The following is a 10,552-nucleotide window of genomic DNA, read 5'->3' on the forward strand; positions in this document are numbered from 1 at the left end:
GTGGGAACTAGGAATAAGAGTGAAGATTTGTAGCTGTCACCCCTTTTGCCATCTAGATAATTTTATCTTTTAAGATTTTTGGGGGGTATATCAATTTCATAGAATTTTTTACTCCTGTGAAGGAGACACTCTAGCACAATTTCATCTTCTCTGCTACAAGTCTCCACGTTAACTTTAGGAGTACAAGAGGAGTACAATTAAATTCTAGGATACCAGGGACCAGAGCATATTATGCCACAGGGCTTCAACATAAGCCCCAGTGATGTGTACCTTTTCCAGATCTACTTCATAGAATAGCACTGGGAAAGAAGCTGGTGACACAAGGAAGTCTTCCTATTAGTGGCTAGAAAGATTACAGCATTTTAAGTCTTTGAAAACTTGTATGATAACTGTTTCACCTAAACCCCCCTAAGACTTCATGTGCATGTACACAATCTCGTGTCCTCATCTTTCACGTAAAACACTTGGTGGAAAACAGGGCCCCTTATTCAGGAAGGGAGAGGCTTTCAAACCCAAAGTGATGCCAGCCAAGGTTCTCACTCAAGTGCCATGCATGGACCCCAATTCATCCTCTGGATAGATTAAGAGTTGTTACTCAAGAATTCACAAGGCAAGATGCTGTCCTTGAAAGTCAAGCCACACTTCTGTGTATTTCTCCTGCTTGGTTTTGAACTCGTAGTTATGGAACCACTATTTAAAATAGATTAAGAGGGGGATCCCTGGGTGGCGCAGCGGTTTGGCGCCTGCCTTTGGCCCAGGGCGCGATCCTGGAGACCCAGGATCGAATCCCACATCAGGCTCCCGGTGCATGGAGCCTGCTTCTCCCTCTGCCTGTGTCTCTGCCTCTCTCTCTCTGTGACTATCATAAATAAATAAAAATTAAAAAAAATTTTAAAATAGATTAAGAGGGATTCCCTGGGTGGCTCAGTGGTTAAGCATCTGCCTTTGGCTCAGGGCGTGATCCTGGAGTCCCAGGATCAAGTCCCACATCAGGCTCCCTGCATGGAGCCTGCTTCTCCCTCTACCTATGTCTCTGCCTGTGTGTGTCTCATGAATAAAATAAAGTCTTAGTAGGTTAAAAAAAAGATGGTGGAAAGTTTTGAAGGAAACTCGAGTCTCTTGATTCAGCTACCACTCTCTCTACTCCTTTTAACACACTAGTCAGTCTAGCTGAATTACTAAGGGTCTCATCTATTTAGTCTCTCACTGTTGTATCAGAAAGTTGGGGGTTCCATGATATGGAAAAAAATGTATCAATAACTCAAGGTTAGGCCTACTATTGCTTACAGCAGGACTGTAAGGGGGTACTCCTTAGATGGCTGAGAAGTTATCAGAAAAGTCTTCCAAGCCTCAGTTTCAAGGTCTTCACTCTTGTCCTAGCCAATAACAAAAAACCCAGAATAACCATTTTAAGAATTCTTCTGTTTCGGTTTCCATGGCTTCCAAGATGAATAGAACAGGTCTATGGCCCTAGAGAAAGCAAGAGAAACTTTCATATTGAAATCTTGTAATCTTAAAGGTTTCCATTAACTAAGGGAATCATCCCAGTGAGGACAGGAACCTTGAAGACCACCAAACTTGGATGCAAAGTTTAATTCCCCTACATGTATCAGGTGGCATTTGTATAGGTTTTGAGCCCTAGCCTAAATTCCTGATAATGAAAGTTTTCCATACCAGGCATCTTGTAGCCTGAAAACCATGGAAGACCTCTAAAAATGAACCTGTAGCACTTAATGTATCAATTGAATTAGAGATTTTACTGTATAATTTGAAGTCAACAGAACTGGATTTTACATAATGGTCTAGTTCCAGTGATAGCATAGACAATGTCTAGTTTCAGAAAGAGAATTATGGAGATAAGATACATCACTTTTGGTAGTGACCATATGGATTGACTTTCCTCTTTGGAAGCAGCAGTACCAGCTTGGAGCCCAGGTTAGTTTGGACCAATTCAGAAGTATGCAGCCTTGTCAAATTCCTACCTCAGTTGTGAAATGCACATAGGGTCAGGTTGGTTCTGCCTGTTACCAGCACTGAATTTCTTCACATGCCAGAAGGTCATCCAGAAGAATGAACATGCCATGAAGACCATTTACTACTTCAAGAAAGCCCATATATTTTAGAGCCCAGGTATTTGACAAACCCTCTTCTGACACCAGCCAGAGGCCCCAGTTACTTGCCAAGTCTAATCTACAAGAGATTGTTATGGGCAGAAGTGTATAGTTCATGATCTTTGAATAAACCCCACAAGGGTTCCCATCTGGAGAACTGAGCAACCAGGTAACATTAACTTTTACAAGTCTGAGACTTCCAAAAGTAGACGAGTCCCTGGTATTAAGTAGCTTCCAAAGGAACTACCTACAACATCCTGATGAGGGCTAGTTCAAAGCTTCCACATGATCAACAGACTTTCTACTTGGCCAGGAACTTTCTTCTTAGGTATGGTCTTCCATGATTCGAGAATAGTTTCTAGGATTAGTTTTGAGGGACTAGTGGGTATTTGTTATTCTTGGTTATAGCATAAAACGTTTAGACCAAGAAAAGCATAAAAAGATGATGTCGCAGGACCAATGAACTTGCTCCAGAATGGATCTTCTATCAAGTTTGGCCAAAAGTTACTGGTTATTAAGTTTTCAAAAAGATCACACTGTAGACTTCTGAAGTTTCTAGTATGGGTTGAAGAAATATATGGAACCATAGAAGTGGAGACTCTACACACTCCTCTCCTCCAAAGCAATTCCTCCTTGTCAATAGAGATGGGCAAGAAAGTCACATACAGGGAGAGCCCTAATGGTAAACAGGCAAGGCTTCCAGAAAGGCTTAGAATAGGCACAAAGACTCTTTCATAGCCCTTCCCCCACTTCCAAGCTTCTAAAGTTGAAATGAACCCTTCAACGCACAGACCTTGAAGAGGCTAATTCAACATCTACAACCTACAGCAGTGGCCTCAGTTTTGTGACCCTTTTGAGTCTAACTCAAATATTTGGATCAAAACCCTCCCTGGAAACAGCTGGGTTCACCTCAAGCTTGATTATCAGAAAACTAGACTAATCCAGAATCAAGAGACTGATTGTTCTAGAAGAGGCTACCCACATGCAATCCCCTGCCCTCAGACTAAAGGACAGTATGTTGTACTTTGTGTTAATAAGCCAGATTTAGTGGTAAGACTATAACGGAGGTGAGAAAAGGAACCAGATACAGATAGCCTCACCTGTGTCCTAACTAGGACAAGACTCACAGTAACCATGTAAGTTAGCCTCCCAATAGAATCCCTAAGTCCTCGGTGCTGTAGATACGAGAGAATTGACAACTTTACCATCTTGGGGTTCTGGCCTAAGATGCTCCCCACACCTATAATAGGGACTCTTGCTCCATGGCCTAGGATAGAGGAGGAACATGGAGAAAAATATCTGCCTTTTCTGAAAGTATAGGCCAGAGAATATTTTAAACAGAGGAACACATTAAACAATATGAACATGGAGTAAAAACACAGAGTGTGATGTCTGTAGGACAACCATTTTTAAGAATATATGGTAATCCTTCAGTGCTAGAAAAAGGAGTTATCAAGCCAAAAGGTGGCATGGAGGGAACATACACATTACTAAATGAGACCCATCTGAAGAGGCTGCATGCTAGGATTCCAAATAGGACACTCTGGAAAAGAAATTTAGGGAGTCAGGAAGAGGATTGATCAAGGTTTCCAGGAGTTGTGGGGAAGTATGAACAGGTGGAATACAGGACTTTTAGGACGGTGAAGTTACTGATATTAGTACATGTCATACATTTGCCCAAACTCAAAGTGTACATCAAGAGTGAACCCTAATGGTAAGTTTGGACTTGGAGTGATAATGGGTCAACGCTAGTTTCAATTGGATCAAATATACCAATCTGGTGAGGGATGCTGATAATGGGGAGGCTACATATGTGTGGGGGAGGTGACCTATGGAACTCTATGTACCTTACCTTTAATTTTGCTATAAACTGACAACCATTTTTAAAAAGTCTTAAAAGGATGGTAAGAAAATGGAACCTACAGTATTTATTTATTTTTTTTTTTTATTGGTGTTCAATTTACTAACATACAGAATAACACCCAGTGCCCGTCACCCATTCACTCCCACCCCCCGCCCTCCTCCCCTTCTACCACCCCTAGTTCGTTTCCCAGAGTTAGCAGTCTTTATGTTCTGTCTCCCTTTCTGATATTTCCCACACATTTCTTCTCCCTTCCCTTATTTTCCCTTTCACTATTATTTATATTCCCCAAATGAATGAGAACATATAATGTTTGTCCTTCTCCGACTGACTTACTTCACTCAGCATAATACCCTCCAGTTCCATCCACGTTGAAGCAAATGGTGGGTATTTGTCATTTCTAATAGCTGAGTAAGCAGACGGAGAACCTACAGTATTTAAAAGAACTTAAGACCTAGCAAACAGCTGCAACAAGTCAACCTTTTTTTGGATCCTGATGAAAATCTGAAAAACCTGTAGAAGCCTTAGATTTTAGTTTAAAAACTGATGGGTTATTTAATAATGGAATGGTGGTTAGAATTTTTTTGGTATGATGAAAGCTTTCTAAACCATCACCATATCTCACCTTTTTAGAGATAGGTATACATACTGCAACATTATGGAGTCAGTTGAGGTCTGAAGTTGACATCCAAAAGGACTCAGGATAAGAAATAGGTTAAGTAGTATGTAAGACCAGATTTTCTATGAGCAATAACTATTAGATGTGGGCACATAAGAGGGAGAACTAGCATTCTGTTTAGTCTGGGTACATTTAAAGTTTTCTATAGAGAGTTTAACAGAAATATCCCCTCCACTTTTCCAGGCCACCCAAGAAGGCCAGAGCATAGTGTATCTCACATAGGTTCAAAATTTCTATGAAAGAATGTTTCTGGAGACTAATTTATCGCTACTCCCAAAACATTTCCTTGAACAGAATTTGAGAATTACATCCGACCTGAAGATTGAACAGATCTAAAGGCTTCGATTATTTTGTCTTTTCTAATAAAACTCTTGCACATGGTAGCAGGTCTGCATTTATGTCAGGGAAGTTTAGGCGAACCAAGGACATTCTATAAGCCTTCAGAGTCAGGCCTGACAAATCACCCAGTGGCAAAGACAAGGTTTCTCTTGTCAAACAGAAGGGAGAATCTAACTCAGGACAGAATGGATGTCAGCAAGAGGGCTGCCCAACACAGCCAGGGGGCCTCATGTCACATCCACACACTTAGAGGTCAAGATGAACCACCATCTGCCAAGGAACAATGGCACCCAAATGATAAAGGAAAAAGACTGAAGCCCTGCATTCCAAGACAGACCTCCACACTCAGGTCCCAGTTGCCAAAGTCATTCCTCACCCGAGAGCCAGTTTCAGGATTCTTCAGAAAAGGAAATAGATGGGAACCCTGAAGAGTGGGCAGGATAGCGAGTGGCAGCTTTTTCACCCTCTTCGCTGTAAGATCTAAAGATCAGTTACCAACGTCTGTTCCTCAGGAAGATACAGCTCTGTCCTTCAAGCAAACAACTTCATTATCAGGTGCCAAGTATACCTTCTGTCCCTGTATTTGAGGTGAGACTTTCTCCTCTAGTGAGATGGTCAAGGGTTAAAAGCAAAGGGGAGGAGGAGGAGGATTAAGGAGGTAAAACCATGGTATTTTAGCAGTTCTTTTCATGTTTCAAATAACTTTGGACTAAGCCTACCAAATCACAATTCCACTACATAAAAGTCTTTGTTTGGCATGAAAAAGCCAATCCTTGGCTTCTCTCATAAGAGGTCTCCAGGCTGCCTCATAGAGCCTGGTGAGCTAGAAAAAGAGGTATCAGTAAGCATAAAAGACAGCAAAGACTAAAACAAGTAGCTCTTCCAAGACAAAGCCTACCATAAGTAGTAGAGCATTCCAGCATTGGATAGAATTCCTCTTTATGAGGCTTCTCTTGGTGGCCAGAGGCTGACCTCAAAGGATAGAGAGCCTATGCACATCACAACCTTTAGTACCTGTGCCCTAGAACTTCAACACCACAGAAAAAGCTACAAGGTTGCTTGTGATCTTAGATTTGACTATCCAGTCTCAGAAGAGGTAATCAGAATTCTGACGAGTCAGGAAAGTCCATAGGTGGAGACTGGACATACCTAGTCTTCCCCTTCACCTAGTGAACGCTAACCTTCTATAGAATTCCCAGTGGTTCCATGGACTTCCTATTCAACGCTCTTTCAAATAGTCACAACAACCTCTTTATAAACATCCCTCAATGGCAACCAAATTCTCCAAGGCTGAACATGGAAGACAAAGAAGATGCAGTACAAAGCCCAGGGAGAGCAGACCTGTTCCAGCCCCTTCAGGATCAGAGTTCTGAAGCTATATTCAGCATTCTTGGGTTACCCCTAAACAGCAAGATCTCTAGGTTCCTGCAAAGAGGTACCCTAAGCACCAGAAAAAGTAGCAGACCCAGAAAGAACAGGTCAAACCTAACTAATAAACATCTATAATTTGCCTTAAAACCAGTGACAGATTCAGGGAGGAGGTCTGTTTTTAGCCCTGGTGTCAATAGCTTACCTAGATCAATGTAATTTTAAGACCAAAATGTGCTTAAGGATGCAGGACTAAAACAGTGGTTTAGTTACATCTCCAAGCCAACTGACCAGATTTAAGCAAGAAGGTCACACCTCAAATCCTCATCTTGGAGGATCACATGCTTTAATGGGGGAGAGCCCATGCTCCTTACTGAGAAATCGAGTTGGTGACCTTGTGAATTACTTTTTGCCCATTCAAGTCTGGGTGTACCTGTTAAAGCACCTGACTCCAAAGTAACATGGCTGTAGTTGGGGAGAGAAAGGCAAGGACTGAGCTACAGAGACCATAACTGCCATACTCCATCCAGACTTTCACAATGGACACACATTTCCATTCTCTGTGATCACCACCCCTCCTGTTAGGTCAATGCTGGAGTCTGGAACTGAAGACGATACCTTAATGAGGACCACCCACCTCTAGGAAATCCTGGCTGGTCAAATCCCCAGCTCATCCAAGGGGAAGGCAAGGAGAATAATTCTTTTGGCTAGATGCTTTCATGTTGGTATGATCTCCATGAACGTGTGTAATGGATGCTGTCTTTCAACCAGAAACGGTTTATCATGGCAAACACCGTCAGGAGAGGACAGCCAGATTCCTCATTGGCCAAGAGGATCTAAGCTTCCCTGGGAAGCAATAGTATTTCACTGCCATTTTCCTACATTCTTAATGGTCTCTAAATTAAGTTTGCTGATAAGCATTTATAATATCACTAGATCTGTGTTAGTATCACCACCAGTCTTGGAAAGTGTGGTTTATTGAAACAGGATCTGGACTAGCAGGTTTACTCACCTAAGGTCTTTAATCCCAAAATTCCCCCAGTAAACAGAATCAGTTTAAGCAGAAGATAAAGAGTACAGATTAGTTGCCTTGCAGATTATCCCCTGTGATACTGTGATTTAGGTAATACTTGATTTTGGTCGAAGTCCAGCTAGAGCTAAAACCCTAACCATTTCCTAGTTAAGTTCTAGGGGGGGAACCTTCTTTTACAGTTTTGTTCCTGAAGTAGTTTTAGTTATATAGGGGAGACGGGGTCTTTTGTTATTCATAACAAGCCCCTTTTGCCACACCTCAGCTTCTTCACAAGGTGACTTGACAGACTCCCAAGGGGCTTAATGGGGGCTGGTCGTAAGGGAACCAATCTTGTGACTACAAGGTTAGCACTTCCAGCCTTACCCACCCCCTTCCACATCCAGGGATGAACTGCTGGAGATTACCTAATTGACTATTAAGAATCACACATACATAGTGAATCCTTCATAAGATCCCAAAAGGATGGGTTTGAGAACGTCCATGTTGGTGAACTGGTGGAGGCAGATGCTCCTGGAGAGGTCATGGGTACTCTGGGCCCCTTTCCCCATACCTTGTCCTATGCAATTCTTCCATCTGGGTCTTCCTGTGTTAGAGAACTAGCCCATTCTAAGACTAACAAAAGGTCTCCCTGAGTTCTGTCCTACCCAGGGATATGACACTAATATCCAGGAGGATGGTTTCAGAGTGGAGTTAAATTATAGAATATACAATTGGTGTCACAGAACTGCTTGATGAGTGGAAACCCCACACATCTGGTGTCAGAAGCAAAACGGTGTGGTTGTATTAAGTTTCCTTTCTTTTCTATATTCTGGATCAGTCCATCATTCGGAACTGGACCAATGCATGGTGGGAAACGCTGGCATAGATCTGAGGTCCCGCCTTCCAAGTAGGTGGCCAGAAGTGCTTAGACTAGGTAACCAAGGGGCAGAAAGTTACTTGGAAGAAATGCTGTCCCTTGATCACATACTTCTATGTGGACCTCAAACTTGGAACATCCAGAGAAAAGTGAACCCATGGGCTATGTGTAGTCTCTAGTGATGAGGGCAGTTTTGATGCAGGAGCTCCACCCATGCAGTTAGAAACAAAGCTTGCTTATGTAGACTCAAACCTGGTGATCATGAAGCAGAAAATTGGACCCTCCCTACTAATGGCTGGAAACCCGACAGTGGCCACAAACTGCCTTTTTTCTGGGTTCACAAGACAGACCAATGGACTGTTATTAGAGAAAGCAACTCCACTAAAGAAAATGAAACAAAACCCCACACACATTTGAGGTAGAATAGAGGTACTTAAAGCTGCTTTTGTGTTACCACCACGCCTGCCCTTCCAGGCTTCTAATGTTACTTTTAGAGAATTGAGTACTAAAACTTGAGTACATTTCATCTCACTGCAAGATCTCCAACCCTCTATCAAGTCAGTCCAGTTTGTCCTGGTAAGTACAAAAGGCATTAAGTAACTGATCACAAGTTTCACAAAGGACAGGACAGAAATCAGTGGGGCTCACGCAGACTGAGCACAAGGAGCAGGAATGTTCCAGTCACCAGGAGGAGAACACGTTCTAGAATTTTGCTGCCTGCCTCCTTCCAGAGGATTATCCCATAACTGGCCTCCTGGAATCCAGAGTTGGCACATCAGGGTAACAGTTTGTAAGATATTCACATTTAATAGGGTAAGGATGTCATGGTCTCAGAACTACCTGGAGAGGAGACCATTGGCAGACAAAGATATTCAGTGTCAAGCCTCTCTGATCCCCCAGATCAATGGCTAGTCCGCCCCTTCCTCTGAAAAGCCAGACAGGCATTTTAACAGCTTATGCCATCTTATTTGGGACAGAAATCGACTTAGTGGTGACAGTCTGTATCCTTTGGTAACGCCCAGAAAAAATACTCTGTCAATAGATGTGCAAGAAACGGTCCTATTAGGGGAAAGCCTTAGTGGTAAATGCATCACTGCCTCGGGAAAGGCAAGCTCAAATATCCACAGAAGCTCTTTTTGCCTAAACTTGTACCCATGCTCTTCCCTCCAATGGCCTTGCAGCACAGCCTTCAAAGCGAAGGAAACTACAGCAGTGGCCTCATTCTATCTCACTCGGAGTTCTTAACAAGTCACTAAACCAAGATATCCGTTACAGAGAAGTCTGTTACACAGATGACACAACTGGCTGAGCCTATCAGAATCTTGATTTTCATCAGGTACCCAAACCTGCCAACTTCAAGGGAGATCCACCCCTTTTTTCCTGGTTACCCACATGAGGTAATTAAGGAGTCTTCTCGCCCTCAGAAGGGCCCCTCCCAGGTGAGGCCCACTTTCCCTTGGTTCCTGGCACACTGGCCAGCCTGTGGTTTAGCCTGGATCTCCAGCGACACACTCAATCTTCCAACTGCCCTTCACTATCACCTTTAGTGTGTCTGACAGTTGCCCTTGGGCCTGAACTTCTCTATGTTCTGTTGCATATGAAGTCAGTTCCGGGGGAGAGATTTGGGGTTCTCCATCCTAGGGCTTTCTCATCAGAACAAAATCTGAGCCATGGCTCAGATGCTATAGGGGTGGGGACAATGTTAGCTTCAATGACACACCCCTGCATTAGGAGCCAAGTGCTTGGTGAATAAGAAGTAGCCACCTTGACCCCTGGTTGACTCGCTGACTCCCCTACCCCGGGAGTCCCGGTATTTTCAGCAGCACCCAGCCCAAGACAGCATCTCTGGCTCCTCAATAGGAATTGGGTGGGAAGCTATGTTCGTACAGAACTTAATCAACAGGTTGCCAGAACAGGAGAAATGCTGACATCCTGCACTTCTGGAAGGAAACCCTCTAACTGGGAGCTGAGGGGAACAGCAGCCCTGTGCTCCATGTTGGACTCCTCTTCCCTCTCAAGCTAGGAGGGGAAAGAAGCATACATATCTTGCCTGGTTCAAATACCACAAACTCTGCTACTCCAAGTTCTAGATTTTGTTAGATGCTCATTTCTTATAGGACCTTAGAGTCCTGTTGGGAGACTTTAGATAGTTAATATTTTCATCAGTTTTCCCCAAGGAATGGGTCTACCCCCAGAGCTTGTTAGCCTAGAAACAACTTGGCATGGCTCCCTTCTGGTTTTTGGAAATTGAGGTTTGCTTCAAAATACAGGACGGGGAGTAGAGAGTAGATGGATCATAGTGACT

The sequence above is a fragment of the Canis lupus genome, chromosome 26 (assembly GCF_011100685.1).
Source record: "Canis lupus familiaris isolate Mischka breed German Shepherd chromosome 26, alternate assembly UU_Cfam_GSD_1.0, whole genome shotgun sequence".
Lineage (NCBI taxonomy): Eukaryota > Metazoa > Chordata > Mammalia > Carnivora > Canidae > Canis > Canis lupus.